Source organism: Pinus tabuliformis, chromosome 4_2 (assembly GCF_031772625.1).
Source record: "Pinus tabuliformis cultivar Carrire ecotype Pingquan chromosome 4_2, CPIR1, whole genome shotgun sequence".
Classification (NCBI taxonomy): Eukaryota; Viridiplantae; Streptophyta; class Pinopsida; order Pinales; family Pinaceae; genus Pinus; species Pinus tabuliformis.
In genome coordinates, this window is record NC_142304.1 from 820243957 (window position 1) to 820267406 (window position 23450).

The following is a 23450-nucleotide window of genomic DNA, read 5'->3' on the forward strand; positions in this document are numbered from 1 at the left end:
ACACTTTGGATGGAAGAAGCAAACTTAGGTTTCCCCCCATTCCTGATTCATTTGAAGTTTTCGACTACAATGTCCACAACTTCTTGGTTCATTCTGGTGCGACAACCAATGTCATGTCGCTCTCCATTGCTAAGAAGATCAATGCTCGATGGAGCGAAACATCCGTGAGAATCATCCAACTTGATAGAACATCAGTACCAGCCATTGGTGAACTACGAGACATGATCATATGACTATCCCATGACAGGCGAGTCCAACAGTGCATCAACATAGTTGTTGTGGACATACGGGAAGCATATGGTCTGCTGCTCAACAAAGACTTGTCCAGCAAGCTAGATGGATACTTTGCTACAGACTGGTCTCTCATGTGGATTTCGTACAAGGGCATATGCAACCAAATTTGGGTGTTATCTGAGAGGTATATGAAACACAATGTCACTCCCCTTAAAGGCGAGAACAAACTATTGGCTTTTGCAGAACTCATGTTTGGCAACTGCCTCCTGGAAAAGGCATTGGAGTGTCATCCTGCACAACCTACTCCAACCTAATCAGACAAGTAGTTGGGACTTCTTCCTCACCCAACTGATGATAATGAAACTTGTACAGTTTGTTTTTCTGATAGTAGAAGTAATAGCAATAGCAGTAGTAGCAGCAATACTAGCACGCCAAACTGTCCATGTACAGACAAGTTGTGGGCCATGAGTCTTGACAAATCAGGAACACATGATGGCTCAAGGACCGAGTGCACCTCAATCATCCAAAATAAAGGATAATGCATGATTTCAAGATTTTTGAAGTTCGAAGTCACAAATAATGATGCTAAAGCACTCATGCTAAACACACAAAGGACCAACACTATGAACGAATAAAGCAACATGGGAATCTACCATGATCCAAAGATGGTCAATCTTGGTACAAGTTATACACTGCACCAACAACCAATTGTTGACCACTTGATTGAAAAATACCGATATGGATTTGCACGAGTAGATGATGACGTGAGTACCCATTGCACGTGAGCAATCCAACATGAGATTCCAGGTAAAGGAGGAGACAAGCCATTACAGTAAAGAATAGGTAATGTCGCGCGGAATGAGTCGATCTTGTGGACAAGATAGACCTTCCTAGAATCTAAAGAAGACCTGACGACAAGCAAACCAACCAGACACTATCTTTCTCTAAATATGCTTCAATAAACAATAGCAAACAAAGGTTTTTAGGGCCTGTTACACTAAAAAATGTCACCTTGACTACTTACAGTTAGTATGGCTCAAATCAACAGTCATGCTACCCCTTTTAGGCAAGTCTCATGCCTCTGTTATCCATCTCAAACTCAAAGAAGAGAGAAAGTCTTGTAAAAACTATGTTTATCTCTGGGGTCGCAGGTTCTCTCTAGCCTTACCTGCGGGGACGCTGACCATGTTCACAAAAGCTGCGTCCATGGACGCTCTGTATGTTAAGGGACAGGTGCGTCCTTCTGTAAAAGGAAAAATGCGCGAGTTTCATCTTTAAAAAGTTACTTGTGGTTACTTCTAGAACATTCTAGAGGTCGGTTTGATGAAATGGATGCGCCTCCAGTTGGTTCATGTATCTCTATTAAGAGGGAACTTATCCCATCAATAAGGGAGCTATCCCACCCATAAAGGGGGATGATCCCATTGATAGTGGACCTGAATAACCTCTTTACAACACTATAAGTAAAGACATTGAGCCAGAGGGAGGAGAGGTTGGAGCTATACATTTTCTTTGGGTAAATGCTGCAGGATTTAGGTCTTCCATTAGAACCTTTGTGAGGAGAGATTGTCTTTACTTGATTCTACTTGGAAGTGGGTGAGCTTTGTCAAAGTAGAGGAAAACCCTTGATGGACCCTGGGAGGAACTTGCACAACACCAAGGCCAGGTTGTAAGAGTTTCTTTGTTTCGTTATTAATACAAACTGGTTTATTTTTCTCAATAGCTTGTGTTAATGAGTTATTTCATGTGTTCCTTGGTTTGCATGTTGAATATATGTTTTATTATATGAAATACAAGTGCTTGGTAATTATTTGATTGTTTGTGGTTGCAGGAATTGACATGAAGGAGGATCTCATCCGGATCGCCAAGAACGGACTTCAACAACAGCGTTTTGGAATAAGGTAAGCCTAAACACTTGTAGTTTTCATGTTGTAAAAGGTGTATTTAGAGAAAGATCACTCCATTTTGTCTTGTTTGTCATTAGAATGTCTTAGACTTCTAGGAAGGTCAGCCGTGTCCGCACCTTTGACCAATTCCGTGTGACAAATTGGCGACTCCGCTGGGGAATCCATTAATGAGAGAGTCTTTTCCTTTATGTGAACTTTTCTTTGAGAAAATCATTTTTATTTTCTGGTTTTTGACTGTGAGAATTAGTATTTGGGTGGCTTAGCTTTAGATTTAGTTAGATTTGGTTTTTCTTCATTTTTCCAGAAGGACGCACCCTCTGAGTACTGCACAGTGCGTCTTTGGACGCGCTGTTGCCGTTTGCACAGAGCGGGCCCGCACCTGTGATAACGGGTGGCCTGCATCTTCCTGTAAAATTTAAGAAAATTCCATTTTTGCTTTAAATTGCTTTTAGATTTTGATTTTCCTTAGTGTTTTCTGCCCAGATCCTTTAGTACCCTGTCAAAAATTTTCACCTGAACTTGTTTTGTGAGCTTTGAGTGTTTTAGTGGATTTCAACGAAATTTAGACCTAGGGTTTGATTTTTGGATAGGTTCTGTAGTGACTTTGATAATAGAAAGTTGTCCAGCCTTAGATCTCTCTGGTTAGTCAACCTTCTTAGAAGTCGGGCCTGTCGTAAAGTCTCCTTGTGTGAGCAGCTTGCCATTTGAGTTGTTTTGGGTCAAATTTCGAATTGCTTGTTTATAAAGTATTGATTTCCATTTTACAAAAAGAACAAAAAGATTAGATTTTTGTTTTGGCTAGTTTTTGGTTCTGCAATAAGCTAGTCCTTGATTTGATTGTGATCAAGTAAAACACCTTAGAATAATCATTGTTAGTTTTGGCCTCGTTAAACTTGCTTAGAATAAATTTGCCTTTAGTTTGCTTATGAGTGGATTTTCATAGATTTTAATAGTCGTTAAGATTGATTTTTGGTTATATTAGATTTATTTGCTTTATTAAAAGAAAAATACAAAAACATCTTCTTAAAAAGTCTTGTTTCAAGTAGCTTTTTGTTTTTGAAAGAAGAAAAGAGTTTTTTCGTGCATGTAAAGAGAGGTTATGTTTTTATGCTTGGAAAAGAAAAACGAATTGTTTCTTTGATTGTCTTCAATTAAGAAGTTGCTTTTATAAAGATTGCATTCTCTCAACTTTTTAGTTAAAACAATTCATCGAAAAAGCAAAGTAGTGGGTAAATCATCCTAGGTGCATTTTGTAGTGGTTTCGAGTCGAGTCAACACACCACTGGTTTCACTTCCATCACCTTTTGACTTAAGAAACAACCTTAAAAGTAACGCTTAAATTAAAATCAATCTAGTAATTTTTATTTTCTAGGGCTCTAAAGCACCAACATAGCTTAGGCTAGGGTCTTGGAGTAGGTGAGTACTTAACTCTCCAAGACTACAAAACCAAACAGATAGTCTATCTTGAGTAGAACAAATCCAATTGTTTCAGTTACATTCTGGGAAAGCTCCTCTTAAAGGAGAAGCACGAGCTCGTGTCCGAACCAGTGAGGGGATCATTCCTCCCTCGTTGGGAACGACGCCAGACAGTACGTATTACAAACGGTAAACCTCGGATTAACCATTGTCGAGGAGCCAGGGGTCACTTATCGGTAAACCTTGGATTACTGTCAAGGAGCCGGTAAGGGGATTGAGCTTGTTACTCTGCCCTTGCGTGCTGTCGGAGTTTAGACTGTTCCCCCAGGTGTAATTGTTGTGATTGGTAACCTTAGTGGCCATAATATCTAGGATTCTACCCAAGGTGACGGTGGAGGGAAGGTTCCACTGTACCTGGAGCAGACGTCGGCTATACTCACTTGGATTTTCTGGGGGGTTCGCTTCACTTCGAGACGGTTAAAGTGGAGGAACTTGGTCCAGTCTATTCATTAAGCAGGTTGTCGGCGTAACTGTTCCACCCGCCATTTCTGTACTGAATCCTGCGAGGTTGGACCTAATCACCAACTAGCGCTTTTGGTCCGGAAGATACTGTTTGTGTGTGGTTTGACGCTCTAGATTCTTTAGGCGTGTGCTTCAAATTTGTTTGCTTCTTTAGAAGACTTTAGGTGGTTTGATTTGAAATTTTTACTTTGTTTTCGTGTGTTGTAGTTAAAAATCTTTAATTGTGGCGGAATTACCGAGACGGTCCCGTCGAATTGCGGGCCAGTCTCCTGAAGTTGTTTCTGTGGCCGAATTGTTGAGAAGATCCCGTGAACTTAGGGGTTCACCTCCTCGAGACGACCCCAGTAATTTAGAAGGTTTAAAGGTCCTTGTAACTCCTCCTAGTGACAGTAGAGTAGGTTCACCTGAAGAAGGAGAATCTTCCTTGGTAGTCCATCCAGATTACCAAAGTTTAGAAACAGGTTACAATCCCGAAGCTGTTACAGTTTCCGAGCTTGCTGGTAGTTTTTCATCTGCCAGTGAAACAGGCGAAGAACCTGAAATTTCCGAACCTGTTACTCCAACTCCTAGTGTTCCTGATTCACCAAGAATAGAAAGAATTATCACCGAAAATCTTCCTGTTGGATTAATTGCTATAGAAGAACTTGTTCCAGAGGAAGAAATAGGCGTTTCTGATTCTGAAGATCTAATTACCCTTGATCTAAGGGAGCGTGAATCCATCTTTTACAGTCCTCCTAGAAGTGAATCTTGGTACCTTGCATTAACCAATTTTTTAGACAACTCAGTAGGTTTTTCTACACCTCGTACTCCTTTTCCACCTAGAGGAATTCATACTCCTGTAAATATGTCTGGTCAGTCATCTGTGTTTACGCAAAGTCCTGAATCATTTTTACATGGCGGTCCTTCTGTTCCTACTGGGTATCAATCACTTTCTGGTACCTTTGCGGGAGCATCTCCTCAACCCATTGATCATGGGTTATTAGTTGGAAACAGTGGTAATGTACCATTGAGTATAGGTGATGTTTATATGATGTCAGGTTCAACTCCCATTAACCAACCTCAAGGTGGCCAATTACCGCCTGGGGGGCAACCTTCGTTAATGCCTGGGGGGCAACCTCAAGGTACTTCATTCGTGTCTGGGGGGAAACCTCAAGGTCAGTACGCTCCTATGGGGCAATACATACCTCAAGGTCAACCCCAGCCTCAATATGTACCCCAAAGTCAACCTCAGTATCAATATCAACCTCAAGGATGGCAACCTCAAGGATGGCAACCCCAAGGGTATCAACCCCAAGGGTATCAACCTCAAGGATACCAACCTCAAGGTCAAGGTCAACCCCAGTACTCGTATTTACCTCAAGGTTATCAACCTACGGGTCAATACCCTGGTCAAAGTTATCAACCACCTCAAGGGCAATCATATGGGACTGCACCTTACAATTATCAACCCTATCCTCAATACGGCTATGGATCTCAGTATCCTCAACCTGTTACGAGTCAATACCCTGGAATGTTAACATGGGATCCGTCACAGGGTCAACAGATGTCGCAACCAAGTATACAGTCGGTACCTCAAGCAGGACAACCTGTAGTTCCTGGTCCACCCCAGCAACCGCAACCTGTCCAGTCAAGTGTTCAGACCCCTGTAACTTCCGTAGTTACTCAGCCGCCAATTGCACCTGGTACTCCACCTCACACGGCTGCAGCAACTACCGCTACATCTACCATGCTTACTTCTGGAGTATCGGCAGCTCCGGTTTCTACTGTCCCTGTAACCACTCCTCAGACATCTGTACCGTTGTCTGGATCTACGGTTCAAACCACAGTCCAGATGCCTGTAGGCCAACCTGGTACAAGTACGGTTGTTACTACTCAACCTCAATTTGTTCAACCTCCGTACCAGGGACAGTATCAACCTGGGCAAGCTGCCCAACAACCGGTTTACCAGTATCAACCGTATCCTGGGTACACTTATCAACAACCTCAGCAACCCCAGTACGGTCCGGTTAATCCTGGTTTTCCAGGAGGATATAATATCCCAAATGCGACTCCTGTTCCTAGTTATCCTGGATATCCTCCTCCTGGGGCTGGTATTGTGACTCAGAGTTTTAGAGATCCTAACCGGCAGTTACCGTTTATTGCGACTTTAGATTTACCCGACTTGACGCGCCTAACGAACGATCCAATTCAATATCTTCAGTTCTGGCCGCCAATGCCAAATAAGTTGCCCAGCGATATACCCAAGTTCGAAGGTAAGTCTGGAGAGGATCCGTCTAATCACGTGATGACTTACCACCTCTGGTGTGCTTCAAATTCCATCTCAGATGATTCCATCCGCTTACGTCTTTTCCAGCGTACACTCATTGGTCTCGCGCCAAGTGGTACATTGAGTTACCACGGGCCTCTTTTTACAACTTTAGCCAGTTAGCTACCTCATTCTTAACTCATTTTCAGTTACCAGTCAGATACGATAATGGTACAGAATTATTAACTTCGCTAAAACAATCGACATCCACGTACATTTCTGATCACATTCATGAGTGGAGACGTCGAAGGAGATTAGTGAAAGTTTTTATCCCGGACCAAATCTTAGCTGAATGGTTTGTCAAATCATTATTACCAAGAATTACTGAAGATGTAGCTAAGGCCGGAGTAGTTACTGAGGAGCAAGTCATTGCTCAGGCACAATACCTTGACTTAGTTTACACTCAGTCGGGTACGTTACACGAGAAAATTCCGGATCTTCCAAAGTCAAACCAAATCGCTGCTGCTCCTTCGGGATCTCATGCCGCTGATGGTATGATTGGTATCGTGACTACGAAGAGCAAGAAGAAGTCTTCCAAGGCTTCAACTACTCCAATTATCACTTTGCCTGATTCTCCGACAGGAGAGTCTTCTCCTGAACTTACCGCCGACATTCACGCTGTAGAGTCATCTACGGCCAAATCCAAAAAACGGTGGAAAGAAGAAAGGAAAGAAGAAGGCTAAAGCAGACAAGGCTCCAAAGGAGAAAACGGAAAAGTCGGAAACCAATGACGAAAAGCGCAAACCTCGATATCCTTGTCTCATTTGTGAAGAAGATCATTTTACGAGAGACTGCCCTCATCGGGCCGAGGTAGTGAAAATAGTCAAAGGTTCTCCCACTCCTGCTGTGTTAAAAAATCCATTTCCAGAGCAGGAGAATAAGATGATAGGTTCTTCTTCGAATGCCAGTGAAGAACCCATTTTGATGATGTCTCATGTCAGGATTGCGACTCGATCGCAAGATTATGGTAGTAAGGCTCCTGTTGATGGTAAGGAAGCAGAATCTTCTCACTCTAACCCATCAACCTCAGCTCCTGGTTCCGATCCACTACAGATCGAAAAACCTAACCCAGACTTAGTGATTAAGCCGCCCGCCAAGGGTGTACTTCGAAGGTCTGCTTTCAATCCACATGCGAGAGCAGCCCAGAATTACAACATTGTTGAAGACTTAGCTGTTTCACCTTCAGCAATGTCGGCACTCGAAGTGCTGCAATCATGTCCAGCGCAACGAAAATTGCTTTTGTCGGCTATCGGAGCTGTCGATGTTCAGGACCCGAACCTAATGATCTTTGATCTAGAAAATAGTACACCACGTCTCCCCCATCAAATGGCTTTCCAAATCCCAGTGATAGTAAAAAACAGGCCTATTCATCGGACTGTGATTGATGAGGGAGCTTCTACGTGTATTATGTCGATTCAATGTTGGAGATCGCTTGGTTCTCCTTCGTTGAACCAATCCCCCACCATCCTTAAGGCCTTTGATGGCCGTGGGTTCCGTCCGTTTGGTATTCTACAAGAATTGCCTATAGGGGTCGAAGGTAAAACCGTTAGTCTGGATGTGGAAGTGGTTGATGCCCCTCTAGACTACAACCTTCTTTTGGGTCGAAGTTGGTCATATGCTATGACAGCGGTCGTTTCATCGGTCTTCAGAGTATTAAGTTTCCACATAACGGTAAGATCGTGACTATTGATCAGCTGACATACTTTTCATCCGACCCAACCTCTTCAGAAGTATCCAACATGTTGGTAAAACGACAATCCCTTATAGGGACATTGGTGTAGGTTTAGTTAAGGATTCCGGTTTACTGGGAACTTTTCCTCTCCCTCCACTCAACGCAGACCCTTCGTTTGCAACAATTCATATGATCACGTCAGAAAACATTATTTATGATGATCCTTGGTATGTTCCATCTGACTCTGAGCTAGACTCACTCGGTGATGTTATGCCGTTGAGTCCGTATGAGATTGCTTATGAAGCTCTTATGTCTTTTACCGACTTTCATTCAACCGAAACCGACCAAATGAATGTGGTCAGTGAAGAGTCACTTTTCACCTCACCCTTAGAACGGATAACGTTTCCCGAAGAAGTGTCATCTGACGAACAACTTCGCGAAATCCTAAGTGTAGATGATCTACCATGGGAAGATCTCCATCACAGATCTTCGTTTTTACCTAAGGATGATGCATTTGAAAATGATTTTTCATCTATCTTTACCGCTGAATATGTCAAAGACGCTCAGGATCCAACGAAACATTCTGATTCAGAGTTGAATTTAGGGAATATTTCTCGTACTATTCCCATTGATATTTCAGTGAAGCCCGGAATCGAGGAGAACATTCATATAGGTGCCGCATGTACATAAGAAGAAATCCAAACTTACAAGGCCCTATTCCAAGAATTCCGCGACGTGTTTGCCTGGTCTTACGAGGAAATGCCAGGAATCGATCCTGCCATTGTTGTTCATGAAATCAAAACCTACCCGGATGCTAAACCCATTCGGCAACGGTTGCGTCAGATTCACCCTCGAAAAGCGGCTGCAATTAAAGCAGAAGTCGAAAAGCTGTTGAAAGCAGGTTTCATTTATCCGATCCCGTTAACGGATTGGGTATCGAATATTGTTCCCGTCAATAAAAAACAAGGAACAATAAGAATCTGTATCGACTATAGGGATATCAATCGAGCTTGTCCAAAAGACAACTATCCTACGCCTTATATCGATCAAATTATTGATGATTGTGCCGGAAGTGAGATGTTTTCCTTCATGGATGGTTTCTCAGGCTATAATCAAATCAATATTCTACCTGCCGACCAACCAAAAACGGCATTCATTTGTCCATGGGGGACATTTGCTTATTGCAAATTACCTTTTGGGCTTAAGAATGCCGGCGCTACTTTTCAACGGGCGATGTCTTATGCATTTCATGACATCAAGCACATTGTGCAACCCTATCTCGATGATTTGCCTGCTCATTCTTTACATCGAGCTGATCACCTTGTCCATTTACGAGCAATCTTTATGAGGTGTAGGCATTATCGAATTCGGTTGAATCCCCACAAGTGTGTTTTCTGTATAGAAACAGGTCGATTGCTGGGATTTGTTGTTTCAAAAGCCGGCATTCGCGTCGATCCCTCGAAAGTCGAGGCTATCATCAAATTGCCTCCTCCTTCGAGTTTGCGCCAACTCCAAAGTTTGCAAGGGAAAGCGAACTTTTTACGCCGATTCATCCCAAACTACGCCGAGGTCACTAAAGGTTTTACACGGTTGTTGAAACAGAACGCACAATTCTTTTGGGACGAGATTGCCCAACAATCTTTTGATGCATTAAAACACGCGTTGACCCATGCACCGTTATTGCATCCTCCCAACTACAACCAGGACTACTTCTTATACCTCGCAGCTTCGCATTCCACCATTGGAATGGTGTTAGTTCAAGAAGATGAATTCAAAGCAGAGCATGTGATATATTATCTTAGTAGAACCTTAAATCCCACTGAGTTAAAATATTCGCATGTGGAGAAATTGGCCCTGGCAGCCGTTCAAGCTGTCCAGCGTTTTCGTCACTACATTCTTCTCCGCAAAACTACAGTTATTTCGGATTGCAACCCTATGATTTATATTTTGACAAAACAACTGCTAGGGGGCAAGTACTCTAAATGGATTGTCATCCTGCAAGAGTTCGACTTGGAGTTCGAGAAGTCCAAGTCTAAGAAATCTTTAGTTTTTGCGGAATTGATGTGTGATTTCCCGAGTGCTGACACAGAGACTGTGGCAGAGGAGTCCATTGCGGACGAATCTTTGTTTCTTATTAGCACTTTAGATCCGTGGTATGGGGATATAATCATCTATCTCCAAACCCAAACCTTTCGGCCTGAAGCTTCCAAGGAAGACCGTCGAAAAATTCGGTTTCGATCCCAGCAATACAAAATTATTGGAGATACACTTTATCGCCGGGGGGCAGACTTAGTTTTTCGACGTTGTTTAACTCACGAAGAGGCTGAGAGAGTTTTGAATGATTGTCACTCTGGAGCATGTGGCGGTCATATGTCTGGGTATGCCACAGCTCAGAAGGTGTTGCGCGCTGGCTATTTCTGGCCGTCTATGTTTAAAGATTGTATCCTTGCCGTCAGAAAATGCCACAACTGTCAAGTGTTTGATCGAAAGATGCGCGCTCCACCTGCTCCTCTCCACCCTATAATTGCCGCTGGTCCATTCGCCAAATGGGGTATTGACTTTATTACTTGTAACCCTCACTCGGCCGGGGGCATGCGTATATCATCCTCGCGGTTGATTATTTTACTAAATGGGCCGAGGCGATGCCTACATTCGACGCAAGCGGCAAGACAGCTGCAGTTTTCGTATTCAATCATATCATAACTAGGTTTGGTGTCCCACAAGCAATCATTACTGACCATGGGAGCCATTTTCGAAACGTCATGATGACTGAGCTTACAAGCCAGCTTGGTTTGCGCCACGATAGCTCTACTCCTTATTATCCGCAAGCCAACGGTTTGGTTGAGTCAATCAACAAAGTTCTAGTCATCATGATTCGACGGATCATTGGTATCCATCGAACGAATTGGCATAACATGTTATTTTCGGCGCTATGGGCATATCGAACTTCAGTGAAAAATTCAACAGGTTTCACCCCTTTCCAGCTAGTTTATGGCTTAGAAGCTGTGTTACCTATTGAATGCGAAATCCCATCACTTCAAATGGCTGTCGAATTACTTCCAGCTACTTCCGAAGAGGAGAAACGGTTATTATACTTGGCTAAATTAGATGAGACTCGACGTGACGCTACTTTAGCTATCGAGACTCACGCGAAACGAATGAAAGCTCAGTACGATAAAAATGTAACCCCTCGAAGTTTTTCGGAAGGAGACCTAGTACTATTATATGATCAAGCTAACGATAAGCTAGGTGCCGGAAAATTCGTTCCCATGTGGCATGGGCCCTACATTGTAAAGCGAAAGCTAGCAAAAGGGGCTTATGAGTTAGTTGATTTTGATGGGGACTCTTTGGGTAAACCCAGAAATGGACTCTACCTAAAGAGGTATTATGCTTAAAATGATGGGTATGGAGAAATTTTTAGATAGGTTAGATTTAGATAGGTTAGATTTCCTTTCTAGCTAGCAAGTGTGTTAGTTTAGTCAGTGTGCTTAGCTTAGCGAGTGTGGTTTTTCGTCATTATTCTGGCTTATCTTGGTTTTACTCTTGATATTGTAGATGTCGACGCCTCTCCAAACATACATTGGATTTGCTGATGGTGCTTGTCGTAATACACGGAATATCTCTTCCGCAGCTTGGGTTATCTATTCGCCCTCTGACGAGTTAGTTTCTATGCATGGGGTAAGCCTCGGTCAAACAACGAATAACATTGCAGAATACAGTGCAGTGGTTGAATTATTATCCGAATCTATTTCATTTGGAATTCGACGTTTGATAGTGAGGTTAGATTCTGAACTTGTTGTATTACAGCTTAATAGAGTTTATGCCATTAGAAATCCTGTGTTATTAAGGTTGTTTTTGAGAGTGCGTCTCTTGGAACGTGAATTTGATTACATTGAATATCAACATATTCCAAGGTCTTTGAATACATTAGCAGATGCAATTGCTTCTCGAGTGTTGGACAGACATTTATAATAATCATGCAAGTAAATTTAAAAACATTTCATCATATATGTTAAACAAGATAAGCCGGTAATAGTGATATATATAGATAGAAGTGTGTCAAAAAATATATACATCGTCTTCGATCATAGGTTGAAAACACCTTATGATCGGCAAAATGATAGTACAAAAAGTCAAAAATGTCACATGTGACTACAAAAGTGACTAGTCAATCACTGGTGGTGCTCTCTGTACGACACCACTGCGCGGGCTACCTTACGCAAAAATCTCCTAAACGGTCCAGGGACCGCGACTACGAAACGCTGAAGCCTGATAGGAATGTCATCCATAGTAGTCTCAGGTATATCTGCCGTGAGACGCTCTAGATCATGCTCCAACTCAGCTAGTACTTCTGCAGCCGCGTCCTGTGGGGCCGGTACCGGTGCAGCTGGATGTAGTCTATCATAAGGCCGGAGGTTGGCTGGACGCTGTGGACCAACATCTGCATTTTGAAAAAGTTTTACTATTAGTTTTGAGACGATATATATAAAAAATACAAAAAATACATAATTAGAAAACTTGTGAAAATAAAAGTACCTCTGTCGTCCCATTGTTCTCCCTGTGGAAGAACCATGTCCGGATCACCTCTGAAATCCATTCCGGCATACGGAAAGTCCTGTATCACAAAAAGCTGGCCCTCTAACCAGTCAAAGTAACTATCTGAGAATCGAACCACTGCCGCACCCTCGTCAGGATGCCGGGCCATCACCGCAACCCATCGAATCAGCTTTGGCTCCCGAGGACCCAAGATATCAACAGTGAGTTGCTGAGGGATCAGCATTGGAACTCTCTCCAAGGCAAAGCTCACGACTATAGGCCCATATCCAAAAGTCTTTAGTCGTCCGTTCTTTGCCTTGGTCAGTTGGCTCTTCATATGAGCCGACACAGCTTCACACCAGTTGAAAATGGTGCCTTGGTAACAGTCAATTGCCATCCGCATTTGGGATCCGGAAGCAATGTGCAAAGCGGCCGCGCCGCAAATTCTGGTGACCGTGAACGCAATGACTTTGAGTTCAGGCAGAGTGATGTGTTTTATCTCTATGCCTTTTGAATGGTGAGCCCCACGTGTGCACCAATCCTCGCGGAGACTATCAAGGGATTGGCCACCCGGCCTAGTCCCCGCAAGATTGAGTTGCTCGCCTCTGTTTGGCAAGCCAGTGAGAAAGTATACATCCGAGGGCTCTATCTCGAGCTGGTGCCCTCCTATGTAAAAGCATTGTTCTTGAACGTTCCATCGCTCAACCAGCCATTCCAAGAATCTTACCTGGCCCCTCATGCCCGGTATGGTCCAATATTTGTATAACCCGCATGTTCTTAGGGCATCCAGAGAAGGTTGATGATTTATTGCAGCTTCATCTTCCTTTACATGCTCTCTCTCTCTCCAGTCTAACATGATTAATGCCCTGCATATCAAAAAACAATTAGAAATTGATTTGAGGATTTTTGGTGGTTTTTGGGGAGTTGGGGTTTTGAAATGCGCACTTCTCGGGAGACGCACCCCAGCTTTGTAGCACAGGGCGTCCGGACGCAGCTGGCCTGAAGGCGGGCTGCGTCCCCCGACCGTTTTCCCGTATGAGAAAAAGTCGGGGGACGCAGGTCACCCGAAGGGCACCTGCGTCCGCCGAGAGGCGCATTCCAAAACCAAAACCCCCCAAAAAATGAAATTAAGACCTAAAAATTAATTTTAAACGGATAGAAATGCAGAGTAGGATGTGTAAAATACCTGGATGAAACGGCGTTCGATTCCGACGGTCAGATTTTCCGCAGCGACCACGGGAATTTTCTTGTCAAAAGCTCCTTTTTCAACCTCCAAAGTCAAACGGTAAAAATGACATGGTAAAAGGTCTTTTTATAGGTTTTTTGGATGAATTAGTTCATTTTTTACCATGAAAAGATGTTTTTCGACGTATTTTTGCCTATTTTAAACAGGTATGAGTAATGTGTTGCTTTTGTGCAGGACAAAGGGATTTCGAGGGAAATTGTCATTTTTCACAAACAAAATATCAGAGTCATCTTTTAAGCCCTTTTCTGACTCCTAAAACATGAAAAGATCGCCGAGTGTTTCTTTTTCACTCGTTAAAATGGAATTAAAAGACGGTCCCCTTTTAGCTCTTTTCTGACCGTAAAATCAGAAAAGATTGCCGGGTTTTTGTCGTTTCAAACTCGATAAGGAAATAAAACGACGTGTCCTTGATCGCTTTTTACTTTTCAGGTCGACGACACTATCATGAAAGTACTCCTTGGTCGCAAGATCAAGCGGTTCCCCCAGGTATTATTTTATACTTTTTCGGGCTTGAGGGACACAAATTTACGAAAAAGTTCAACGTGGAGTTTCCTTAAGTTTTTTCAGACTCTCTAAAATTGAAAAACGCTGAGTTGTTCCTATACTGGGCTCGTTAAACTTTTACAGTAAAGGACCTGTTCAATTACAAACAGGAATGAACCACTCCTTCCTAGGGTTCGAATTTAAACTAGGTTGGACTCGTCCGAAGGATGAGCTTATAATCAAGCATATGTTATCCTCCTCAAGCTTGTTAAAAATAAAGAGGTACTTGCCAGAAATGGTGGGGGAAAAGAGAGAAGAATGAACCTATTTGTTACCTTTATTTCAAAAGAAACTTTATTACCACTCTTGAACACGACACTTTTTCATTCACCTGGGTTGGGAAATCTTTTACCTCACAGTTGACCAAATCACTTTGAAAGTCTTTAACCGGGTTCCAGGGATTAACTTTGAGTTATTCGTCACCAAACCATCTGTCGTGTCGTTATGTGTTCAAGAGGTCTGCAAGTAAAACTTTCATCTGCAAAATACTTGTCATCCATTTGACCATCCCTGAGTCAGTCCTTACAGCAACATTTCTTCAACTTGAACAATGATTTCGTGTTGCAGGCTTGCCTGCAACGAGTCGCTTTCTATCGACATCGACACATTATCTAGAAAGATGACTTAGGAATCGACAGTACCTTGAAGTCTGCATGCATCAATGGCAGGTTTCTCGCCTTTGACGACAGTTTACATCATTGACTTTCGATCAAAGGATTCCGTGAAGTGTTCGACATCAAAACATCTATTCACATTTCACGGGTTGTGCTTGGTACTTTGAGAACCATTGACATTACTGGTGGTCTCTCTCACGCTTGTTAACAGTTTACATCATCGACTGGTAATCAAGTGGTTTCTAACATGTTCAACATCAATCATTTAATCACATGGTTAGAATCGTACCAATTCGGGAAGTAGAAGTGAAGACCCTGGATCTAGTTTCTACCATCCAGGCTGCGAGGAGTTTTGTATTCATTGTCTATGTAGACTAATCATAAACAGATGGCTGCGTCCATACTGTGTCTACAAAAGTCTATAAAAATGATGTACTACAAGATCATTCCTGTATCAGAATAGTTAGTCCATTAGTTAAAGTTTTGAATCTGAGTATGGGAATGCCTACCTCAGTGATGATATAATCTTATACATGTATTTTGTGTTGAAAATTGCAGGTTCCAACCAGGTCATCCACAAGACAATCCTTGAAATGATAAAGCGCTTCACCCTTCCTAGAATTACAAAACCCTAATCTATTCCAGGCTTCGCACTTTAGGGGGCAATCTGTTACACTAAAAAATGTCACCTTGACTACTTACAGTTAGTATGGCTCAAATCAACAGTCATGCTACCCCTTTTAGGCAAGTCTCATGCCTCTGTTATCCATCTCAAACTCAAAGAAGAGAGAAAGTCTTGTAAAAACTATGTTTATCTCTGGGGTCGCAGGTTCTCTCTAGCCTTACCTGCGGGGACGTTGACCATGTTCACAAAAGCTGCGTCCATGGACGCTCTGTATGTTAAGGGACAGGTGCGTCCTTCTGTAAAAGGCAAAATGCGCGAGTTTCATCTTTAAAAAGTTACTTGTGGTTACTTCTAGAACATTCTAGAGGTCGGTTTGATGAAATGGATGCGCCTCCAGTTGGTTCATGTATCTCTATTAAGAGGGAACTTATCCCATCAATAAGGGAGCTATCCCACCCATAAAGGGGGATGATCCCATTGATAGTGGACCTGAATAACCTCTTTACAGCACTATAAGTAAAGACATTGAGCCAGAGGGAGGAGAGGTTGGAGCTATACATTTTCTTTGGGTAAATGTTGCAGGATTTAGGTCTTCCATTAGAACCTTTGTGAGGAGAGATTGTCTTTACTTGATTCTACTTGGAAGTGGGTGAGCTTTGTCAAAGTAGAGGAAAACCCTTGATGGACCCTGGGAGGAACTTGCACAACACCAAGGCCAGGTTGTAAGAGTTTCTTTGTTTCGTTATTAATACAAACTGGTTTATTTTTCTCAATAGCTTGTGTTAATGAGTTATTTCATGTGTTCCTTGGTCTGCATGTTGAATATATGTTTTATTATATGAAATACAAGTGCTTGGTAATTGTTTGATTGTTTGTGGTTGCAGGAATTGACATGAAGGAGGAGCTCATCCGGATCGCCAAGAACGGACTTCAACAACAGCGTTTTGGAATAAGGTAAGCCTAAACACTTGTAGTTTTCATGTTGTAAAAGGTTTATTTAGAGAAAGATCACTCCATTTTGTCTTGTTTGTCATTAGAATGTCTTAGACTTCTAGGAAGGTTAGCCATGTCCCCACCCTTGAACAATTCCGTGTGACAGGGCCTACCTTTGGTCCAAAGCAAGCTTGTGGATGCCCTCACTCTTTTGATCCAAATGAGCTCCTCTTCGCGAATCTGCAAACACAAACAAGGCAAACAAATTAAATAGCACCTGAAAAACCAATTGCATAAAACATATTTAACATGAAATTCAAGGAGTCCATGAAACAAATAACATAAGATACTTGTTGAGAAAAATAAGTTTGATTGTATTAATTCAAAAGAAGAAGAACTTTACAACCTTTGCCTTGACGTTGTACAAGCTCCTCCCAGGGTCCAACAAGATGTCTCCTCTACTTTGACAAGTTTCACTCACTCTCCAATGGAACCAAGAGGTATGTGATCTTTCCTCTCAAGCTTAACCAAAGAGTCTTAACTTCACCAACATTTACCCTCAAAATGTTCAGCTTCTAACCTCCCTAGTCCTCACCACAATGCCTGTATTTATAGTACAATGGAGGGAAGTTACTAGGTCCTCCTTCAAAGGGATAAAGCCCTCCTTCAAAGGGATAGCTCCTTTAGTCAAGGGATTAGCTCCTTCTCTTTTGGGATGCATGAACCACCTCAGAGCGAACAATCCACGTCAAAATTCCTTCTAGAAAACTCTAGAATTAACCCAAAGTGAGTTTTTTAAGATAAAAATTGCGCCTTTTGACTTTCACAGGGGTCCGCACCTGCACCGTTAGGAACAGAGCGGGTAGGTACGCAGATTTTGTACACTGAAGGTGCGGGACCACAAGTGACCACGAGAGAAAGTGCGGAACCTGAGTTACATTGATTTTTAATGTCTTTCTCCCACTTCCAAAGCTTGATTTGAAGAGCTGAGGTCCTAGACTTGCTTAGGAGGACAGTACAAGTGATGATAGACCCATACTGACTGCACATAATCATGGTGACGATATTTTTGTGTAACAGATTGCCTCCTAAAGTGCGAAGTCTGTAGTAGATGAGGATTTCATTTATCATATAGGAAGAGTGAAGTACTTTATCATTTCGAGGATTATCTTGTGGAGAGCCCAGTCGGAATCTGTAAAAACATTCAATGCAAGATATATATATGAGATCATATCATCACTGAGGTAGGCATTCCCATACTTAGATCAAAACTAACTAGAAACCTATCTACTGCTTTGATATAGGAATGATCTTGTAAAACATCATAAGTATAGACTCGTGTGAAAACAGCATGGACGCAACCATCTTTTATGAATAGCCCACAACATAATGAATACAAAATTCCCCGCAGCCTGGATGGTGGAAACTAGATCCAGGGTCTTCATTTCTACTTCCCGAAATAGTACGATTCTATCCATGCGAATAAATGTGTTGATGTCGAACATGTTAGAAACCACTTGATTACCAATCAATGATGTAAACTGTTAACAAGTGTGAGAGAAACCACTAGTGATGTCAATGGCTCTCAAAGTACCCAGTACAATCCATGAGATGTGAGTAAATGTGTTGATGTCGAACATATCACGGAATCCTTCGATCGAAATTCAATGATGTAAACTGTCGTCAAAGGCGAGAAACCTGCCATTGAGGCATGCAGATCTCAAGGTACTGACAATTTCTAGATCATCTTTCTAGATAATGAGCTGATGTCGATAGAAAGCGATCCGTTGTAGGCAAGCCCACAACATGAAATCATAGATCAAGTTGAAGAAATTTAGTTGCAAGGACTGACTCAGGGATGGTCAGGATGGATGACAGATATTTTGCAGATGAATGGCTTATTGGAAGTGACCTCTTGAACACATAACGACACGACAGATGGCTTGGTGACAATTGACCCAAAGTTAATACCCAGAAACCAGCTGAAGACTTTCAATGTGGTTTGATCAACTGTTAGGCAAAGGATTTCCCAACCCAGGTGAATAAAAGTGTCGTGTTCAAGAGTGGTTACAAAGTATGACAAACAGACTCATTTTCCTCTCTTTTCCCCCACCATTTTTGGCAAGTACCTCTTTATTTTTGACAAGCTTGAGGAGGATAACATTTGCTTGATTATAAGCTCATCCTTTGGATGAGTCCAACTTAGTTTAAATTCGAACGCTAAGAAGGAGTGGTTCGTTCCTGTTTGTAATTGAACAGGTCATTTACTGTGAAATTTTAACGAGTCCAGTATAGGAGAAACTCGGCGTTTTTCAATTTTAGAGAGTCCGAAAAAACTTAAGAAGACTCCAGGGTTGACCTTTTTCGTAAATTTGTGTCTCCCAAGCCCGAAAAAGTATAAAATAATACTTGAGAGAACCGATTGATCTTTTACGACCAAGGAGTACTTTTCGTTATTAGTGTCATTGACCCGAAAAAGTAAAAAAGCGATCAACGACACGTCATTTTATAACCAATATCGAATTTGAAATGACAAAAATCCAGCAATCTTTTCATGTTTTTTACGGTCGGAAAAGAGCTGTAAGTAGACCGTCTTTTAATTCCATTTTAACGAGTGTAAAAGAAACGCTCAACAATCTTTTCATGTTTTAGGAGTCAGAAAAGGGCTTAAAAGATGACTCTACTTGTTTTTTCGTTGAAAATGATAGATTTCGCCTGAATAATCCTTTATTCTGCACAAAGACACAAACATTACTCATACCTGTTTGAAATGGATAAAAGCGTTGCAAAATACCTTTTCAAAGTGAAACATAAACAAATTTGCGATTTATTTACTCAAAAAACTTATAAAAACGGCCTTTGGCAATTCATTTTTACCATTCGAGTTTGGGTGAGAAAATAGTACCTTTGCTTAGAATACTTCCCGTGAAGATTGTGGAAAATCCAACCGTCGGAATCGAGCGCCGTCTTCTCCAGGTAATCCACATCATCCTACTCTTCATTTTCAACCGTTTAGTTTTTTGATTTAGCCCCTCATTTTATTTTTTGGGAGGGTTTTTAGGCGCAAAACTCGCGCGCGGGGGTCCGCAGGTTTACCATTGCGGACCCGCGGACCCCGACTTTTTCTCCATTGGGAAAAAGCTCGGGGTCCGCACCTTCCATGTAGACAAAGTGCGGACCCACGCACTGTGTCTAACACGGAGGGTGCGTACCCCACAACAAGGGTTTTGAACCTAAAATTTTAAAAAAATGGACCAATCAAAATGTCTTCTAGCAATCTAATTAATCTTTATACTTGATGCAGAGAATATATCATGCTAGATTGGCGTGAATGGGAGCATGAGGACGTGGATACCGCCGCATGGAATCATCAGCCTTCACTTGATGCTTTGAGGGCATGCGGACTGTACAAATTCTTGACCATTCCTGGCATGAGGGCTCAGGTAGATTTCTTGCAGTGGCTGGTTGACAAATGGAGCATACAGGACCAATGCTTTTTCATTGGGGGGCACCGGCTTGAAATTGAGTCGGAGGACATTTATTTCTTGACTATTTTGCCTAAGAGAGGCGAGGACTTGACTCTATTCGGGACTAGGTCAGGTGGCCAGTCTGTCGATAGCGTCTGGCTAGAGTACTACAACAGCCAGGCTAAAGACAAAGGGATAGACATAAAGACCATATCCCGTCCTGAGCTCATGGTGATTGTGTTTACTGTCACCAGACTTTGAGGAGCTGTCGCATTACATGTTGCCACCGGATCCCAGATGCGTATGACAGTTGATTTCTTTCAAGGCACCATCTTCAACTGGTGCAATGCTGTGCTGGCCAATGTGAAAGGCCAACTGACCAGGGCCAAGAGCGGACGACTAAAGACCTTTGGTTATGGGGCTTTGGTCGTGAGTTTTGGCCTGGAGAGGGTTCCTATGCTTATCCCACAACACCTTACAGTTGGAGCTGGGCTTCCTCGAGAGCCCAAACTGATGCAATGGGTCACAGTCATGGCCCGTCACCCGGACGAGAGGACAGAGGTTGCTCAGTTCAAACCTGAGTATTTCCAATGGTTGGAAAACTAGGTCTTTTCCATTCAGGATTTCCCTTACGCTGGGATAGATTTCCGTGGTGACCCAGACATGGCTCTTCCACCAGGAGAGCAGTGGGACGAGTCAGGTAAAATCCTTTTCAACTTTTCTTATTTATTATTTTTTTTTATTTTTTTTTATTTTTTTTATTGTCTCAAAACTGATAGTAAAAATTTCAAATGCAGATGTGGGTCCACAGCAACCAGCCGCTCTATGGCCTTTCGAGAGGAGGCAACCAGTTGCACCCGCTCCAGCCCCACAGGATGAATCAACAGAGGTTCATCTTGAGCGCTTGATAGGAGATATTCCTGAGACCACTATCGACGATATTCCTCATCGACTTCAGCGCTATGTGATTGGAGTCCCGGGACCTTTTAGGACGTTCCTTTGCAAGGTAGCTCGGGCAGTGGTTTCTTATAGAGATCATCACCAGTGATAGGATGATCGCCTTTTGTGGGCACATGTGACATTTTGCTTTTTGTACTTATCATTTTTGCCGATCATAAGGTGTTTTTCAACCTATGATCGAAGACGATGTATTTTTTGACACACTCCTATATATATATATCACTATTACTGGCTTATCTTGTAAATCATATTATGGAATGGTTTTAAATTTACATGTATGATTATTGCAAATGTCTATTAACATTCGAGAAGCAATTGCATCTGCTAATGTATTTAAAGACTTTGGAATATGCTGATATTCAATGTAATCAAACTCACGTTCCAAGAGACGCACTCTCAAAAATAATCTTAATAACGCTAGATTTCTAATGGCATACACTCTATTAAGCTGTAATACAACGAGTTCAGATCCAACCTCGCTATCAAACTCTGAATCCCAAATGAAATAGACTCAGATAATAACTCAATCACTGCACTATACTCTGCAATGTTGTTTGTTGTTTGACCGAGACTTACCCCATGCATAAGAACTAACTCGTCAGAGGGTGAATAGATAACCCAAGCTGCAGAAGAGATGTTCCGTGTATTACGACAAGCACCATTAGCAAATCCAATGTATGTTTGGAGAGGCATCGACATCTGCAATATCAAGAGTAAAACCAAGATAAGCAGGAATAATGACGAAAAAAACACTCTCTAAGCTAAGCACACTTTTGTTTTTAAACTAAAACACACCAGCTAGAAAGAAAAAACTATCCTAACGAAAAATATCCATACCCCATTCTTTTAAGCATAGTACCTCTTCAAGTAAAGGCCATTTCTGGGTTTACCCAAAGAGTCCCCATCAAAGTCTACCAACTCATAGGCCCCTTTGCTAGCTTTCGCTTAACAATATAGGGACCATGCCACATAGGAACGAATTTCCCAGCGCCTAATTTATCATTAGCTTGATCATACAATAACAGTAGGTCTCCTTCCGAAAAATTTCGAGGGGTCACATTCCGATCATACTGAGCTTTCATACGTTTTGCGTGAGTCCCGATCGCCAATGCAGCATCACGTCGATTCTCATCTAATTGAGCTAAGTATAATAAATGATTTTCCTCTTCGGAAGTAGCTGGAAGTAACTCGATGGCCATTTGCAGTGACGAGATTTCGCACTCAATGGGTAACACAGCTTCCAAACCATAGACTAGTTGGAAAGGAGTGAACGCTGTTGATGTTTTTACTGAAGTTCGGTACGCCCAAAGCGCTGAAAATAACATGTTGTGCCAATTCGAACGATGAATCCCAATGATTCGTCGGATCATGATAACTAAAACTTTGTTGATGGATTAAACCAGACCATTTGCTTGTGGATAATAAGGGGTTGAACTATCGTGACATAAACCAAGCTGGCCTGTAAGTTCGGTCATCATAACGTTTCGAAAATGACGCCCATGATCAGTGATTATCGCTTGTGGGACACCAAACCTAGCAATTATATGATTGAACACGAAAATTGCAGCTGTCTTGCCATCTGCCTCTAATGTAGGCATCGCCTCGGCCCACTTAGTAAAATAGTCTACCGCAAGGATGATATACGCATGCCCCCCGGCAGAGTGAGGGTTACATGTAATAAAATCGATACCCCATTTGGCAAAAGGACCAACGACAATTATAGGGTGGAGAGGAGCAGGTGGAGCGCGCATCTTACGATAAAAAATGTGGCAGTTGTGGCATTTTCGGACTGCCGTAATACAATCTTTAAACAAGGACGGCCAAAAATAGCCAGCGCGCAATATCTTTTGGGCTATGGCATACCCAGACATATGACTGCCACACGCTCCAGAGTGACAGTCATTTAGAACCCTTTCAACCTCTTCTGTGAGTTAAGCAACGTCGAAAAATAGAGTCCGTCCCACGGCGATAAAGAGTATCTCCAATAATTTTGAATTGTTGGGACTGGAAGTGAATTTTCCGACGTTCCAACCTTGAAATTTCTGGCCGAAAGGATTGGGTCTGGAGATAGACGATGATATCCCCATACCACGGATCTAAAGTGCTGATTAGAAACAAAGATTCATCCGCAATGGGCTCCTCTGCCACAGTTTCTGTGTCAGCACGCGGGAAATCACACATTAACTCCGCAAAAACTAAAGATTTCTTAGATTTAGATTTCTCAAACTCCAAGTCGAACTCTTGCAGGATAACGATCCATTTAGAGTACTTGCATGCTAGCAATTGTTTGGTTAAAATGTAGATCATAGGGTTGCAATCCGAAATTACCGTAGTTTTACGTAGTAAAATGTAGTGACGAAAACGTTGGATAGCTTGAACGGCTGCCAATGCCAATTTCTCCACATGTGAGTATTTTAGCTCAGTAGGATTTAATGTTCGACTAAGGTAATATATCACATGTTCCGTTTCA